This window comes from Arachis ipaensis, chromosome B04, assembly GCF_000816755.2.
Source record: "Arachis ipaensis cultivar K30076 chromosome B04, Araip1.1, whole genome shotgun sequence".
NCBI classification, from domain to species: domain Eukaryota; kingdom Viridiplantae; phylum Streptophyta; class Magnoliopsida; order Fabales; family Fabaceae; genus Arachis; species Arachis ipaensis.
In genome coordinates, this window is record NC_029788.2 from 115,627,741 (window position 1) to 115,632,637 (window position 4,897).

At 30.9% G+C, this 4,897-nt stretch overlaps 1 long non-coding RNA gene and 1 pseudogene across 2 annotated transcripts in view; one reads left to right on the forward strand and one right to left on the reverse strand.

Annotated features, from left to right (window-relative positions):
• LOC110271225 overlaps window positions 2,358-4,897 on the reverse strand; it is an 8,669-nt gene continuing 6,129 nt past the window's right edge. Inside the window, exon 3 of one of the 2 annotated variants that reach the window (XR_002361704.1) lies at window positions 2,358-3,340. This is a non-coding gene — a long non-coding RNA (uncharacterized LOC110271225). Of the gene's footprint in view, window positions 3,341-3,397; window positions 3,623-4,897 lie in introns of those variants that run through there. The other variant, XR_002361703.1, reaches the window with a different exon arrangement.
• Window positions 3,621-4,897, forward strand: part of LOC107639807 — a 4,328-nt pseudogene continuing 3,051 nt past the window's right edge.

Consider the following 4,897-nt stretch of genomic DNA (forward strand, 5'->3'; position numbering starts at 1 on the left):
TTATTTAATATATGAAAGTTGTGTTATATATTAATTTTGTATTATATAAGTTATAAAAGCTTTCATCTTTTCATTACTATAAATATATATTTATCCTTTTTGTTTATGAAGTGAAATTGATTTAAATATAATATAAGTTTTGTATTTATTTTTTAGGTTCTCTTAGGAGTAGTAAAAGATCTAGTTTATATTTTTATAACTAAGATGGATTTATAACTATTTTTATCATATTGAAATTGTTAACCTCACTAATATTAATGAATCGATCTAGATTATGTCGATATAGTAGAGTTGTTAATATCGTCAAAATTAGTAACTCAAATGACGTTTCGGCGTCCGTATCAGAATATTGAAAAAAAAAATCATTCAATTTAATTCAAGGTATGAGAACTAGAAGCCCTATCCTCATTATCATCATCAATTGTGATTTAGAATTGTCCATTACTCCTACTTAGTCAACCTCTAGATATGAAGGTAAGTCAAGTGGATAAATCAGACTAAATCCTCTAAGTCCTATTCAACTCATAAGGAAAGACTAGAGTTAGTGGAATTCAAATCAACTAGCAACTTTCAATTATCAATCAACAAAAGAGTTTGATAACTCAACAGTCTCTAATTACTCAACCAAAGCCTAGAGGAGAAAAATCTACTCTATCATCCTTCCAAGCATTTTGACAAACACTTAGAAGGCATAAAAGGAAAGTAAAATCAAATTACAAGAGATATAAATCTACAACTACTAATTGCAAGGAAATTAACAACAATAAAGCAAATCAACAATAAAAGAAATCAAACATAAAATTACATTAAAGGAAAATAGAAGAGCATGAGTGCATCAACATAAAAGTAAAGAATTACAAGAACTAAATCACTAATCTAAGAAAGAGAAGGTAGCGGAACAAGAATTTATAAAGGAAAAGTAAATCAAAGCATGAAATTAACCTAGATCTAAAAAATCCTAATCTAACCTAATCATAATTCAAGAGAGAAGAGAGAGCTTCTCTCTCTCTCTCTAAAAACTAACTAAAGCATTCCCTCCAAATTCAATTATGACTTCCCTCCCTTTTGACTCCTCTTGATTTCTGCATATAATAGGCTCAGAATTGAGTTGGATTTGGGCCTAGGAAGCCCAGAATTCGCCCCCAGCAGTTTCACTTTAATGAAGTCACGTGCGAGCGTCGACGCATACGCGTGGGTACGCGTCACTTGGCAATTTGCTTTCCACGCGTACGCGTCATGTACGCGTACGCGTCGCCTGGCGACCTCACATTCCACGCGTGCGCGTCGATGAATGCATCCCAAATCCTTATTTTCCATGATTTCTCCACTTTGCATGCTTTCCTCTTCACTCCTTTGATCCATTCCTAACCTTTTCAACCTGAAATCACTAACAAACACATCAACGCATCTAGTAAAATCAAAGGTAAATTAAAATTAAACAATTAAGGACCGAAAAAACATGTTTTCACACTTAAACTCAAATTAAGGAGAATATACAAAACCATGCTATTTGGTGAATAAATGGGGGAAAAGGGTGATAAAATCCCCTAAATTAAGCATAGAATGCACCACCAAATAGTAGCGCATCAAATCTCCCCACACTTAAACCAAACATGTCCTCATACTTAATCAAGAGAGAAACACAGGGTATTATTATTTATTCAATGTAAACTATCTAAATGCAACTATCTAAATGAATGCAATTACTTGGTCAAAATAAATCAATTCTCAAGAAAACCAATATAAGCATAAGGGCTAAAGGTATTATCAACCAAGCCAAACCACAATTGAATTGAGTTATTAAAGATTTTTGCAAACTTGCAAGAAAAGTGATGATTGTAGGTGAAAACATGTAATTGAGCAATCGAACCCTCACCGGATGTGTATCCGCTCTAATCGCTCAAGTGTATAGGGTCGATTCTCTCAATTCTCCCTTAATCATGCTTTCCAAGATTTGTTTTTCATCTAACAATTAACAATTATTTCATGCATGCATACAATTATCATGAGGTCTTTTCATAGGTTGTAATGGGGTTAGGGTCAAGGTAAGAGGTATATGGTCAAGTGAGCTTGAAATTTGAATCTTTGATAAGCTTAAACTTCTCACATAACCTATATAGCAACCTATACAAATTCAAAGCTAACCTAACTACCCATTCTTCACTTTTTCACATACTCATGCATTTTTTTCTTATCACAACTCATATGCATTAATTATTATTGAGCTTCACTTTGGAGCATTTTGTCCCCTTTTTATTTTTTTTCTTTTCTTTTTCTTTCTTTTTCTATATTTTTTTTCTTTTGATATATATATTTTTTTCCTTTTATTTTCTCATTTCATTTTTTTTTCTTTTTACAATAAAGTACAAACAAAAGCATCAATGCATATAGTTTTACATTTAATTAACGCATGAGTATATACCCAATTACCTATATTTTCAACAAAAATTACAACACACCCACTTTTCTTCTTTTTTTTTTCCCCTCAACCAATATCCCAAGTTTCCCCACATTTGAATGATACACACTCACTAGCCTAAGCTAATCAAAGATCCAAATAAAGGACATTTATTGTTTTTTGCTTCAAGGCTTGTAATGTGCTAAAATTAAAAACAAGTGGGTTTATCATAGGCTCAAAGTTGGCTAACAATGGTTGATGAAAGGTAAGCTATTTAGGTAAGTGGGCTAAATAAAATGATGACCTCAATCATACAAATGCATGTCTACACAAAATAATGGACATAAAGAATCAAACAAATCAAAAATTACAATCATAGAAAGAGATTAATGCACACAAGAAGAAAGATAAGTGGTTATAAGATGTAACCACGCAATTAGGCTCAAAACTCACATGTTTGTGTTCTTAGCTCAAAACATGTTCCACAATATATAATTCAAGCAAGTTCAATAAAAGATTTTTACTCAAATCAATTGGAATGTCAATGCCCTATAGATAGAAATCTTGAAAATTTTCATTATTTTGGCTAAGCTTATTATGTATATATATGCAAAAATAAGAAAATGCAACAAAAGATCCTAAAAGATCTAAAAATAAAATGCAAATAAAAATGAAATGCAAAAGTGTTGGGATTAGAAATTTGTCACCCAAAAACACCGACGTGCGAGCGTCGACACGTACGCGTGGGTCACGCGTACGCGTCGCTTGGCAATTTGCGTTCCACACGTACGCGTTGCCTGGCGACCTCACATTTCACGCGTGGCGTCTGCTACGCGTGCGCGTGCGCGTCAATGAATGCATCCCAAATCCTTATTTTCCATGATTTCTCCACTTTGCATGCTTTCTTCTTCACTCCTTTGATCCATTCCTAGCTTTTTCAACCTGAAATCATTAACAAACACATCAAGGCATCTAGTGGAATCAAAGGTGAATTAAAATTAACAAATTAAGAGCCTAAAAAGCATGTTTTCACACTTAAACTCAAATTAAGGAGAATATACAAAACTATGCTATTTTAGTGAATAAATGTAGAAAAATAGTGATAAAATCTCCTAAATTAAACATAGATGGGGCGCATCAGTTGGCAAGGGTTCTTTTGATGTTGGAGACAATGATGTCTTCACTCTTCTGTGACATTGTTATCTAAGCCTCATTTTTGGTCAACTTCGGACACCCCATGACATAGAAAAAGATGTAATCAACACATACATATAATACATGCCATAATGAAATGTGAGATGTAAACCATCGAAATTAAATAAATAAAAAGCGTATTCGATCGGAACATTATTATTATGGTAAATTCCAAATACGTACACTTATTATTCATACCTAAAAGAAGAAGAAAATTCTTATATAGGAAATGCTTTTTCAAGGCATCTATTTGGTTCTTATTGCATAATTAGGTAGGTTTTCTATTATTCTTCACTTTCATCATATTATTCACTTTCATATTTCACCAAATTTTATATATCACGTCAATTTTCACCACCCACTTGTATATAATATATAACACCCTCCAATGTTCATTACTTGCATAAATCTATGGATGACAGTAAGAATTCCAAAACCACAAAAAAGGGTGGATGGCCTGCTGCCATCTTCATCACTTGTAAGTTTATTATTATACACAAATTTAATAATTCTCATTTTCTTGTTTCACTATATTTTGTTTTTTCTTACATTTAGTTTCATGAGTTTGAAGATAAGAGACACTCTGTTTGATCATTTTTTTTTTTAAATTTCAAAATATTTTTTCCATTTATATACCCTTAATTTAATCATATATTATGATGAGACTTTGTAAATCTTTTAAAAAAAAATCTAGTATTAATTCTAGTTATAAAAAAATTTTAGGGTAATTTTTTAATTACATAATAAACTTCTACTAGTCTCAAAAATTTATATATTTTTTTAAACAGTTATTATAAAATAATAAGAGTTTATAGTTACTATTAATTTACAATGCAATAAGAAATAATTTGTGTGTGGAATATATATTGCAACAGTTGTCAAATTTGCAGAGTCATTTGCTATAACAGGATTAACAAATGAACTTGATGAGTCTCTAAGTGAAGCTACAAAAAATATAAACACTTGGAATGGAGTTTTGTTACTCTTCCCTTTGTTTGGTAGCTTCATTGCTGATTCATATCTTGATCGCTTCACCACTATCATCCTCTCTTCTCATTTGTCTTTTGGTAAATCAATTTTTATATTATATATACAAATTATATTTGTTCTTATCACTTTTGAAGTCAGGTAACTACTTTTCCTCAAATTTATTATGCACATACTTTTAAGTTTAAATTATTCATACTGTTTATCTTAAAATGTTTTTTATTGAATAAAAGGGGTGTTGTACTATTTGTTTATTAAATAAATTTTAACTTTTTATTTAAAAAATGATAATTCTATTCTCTTTTTTAATGTCAATCC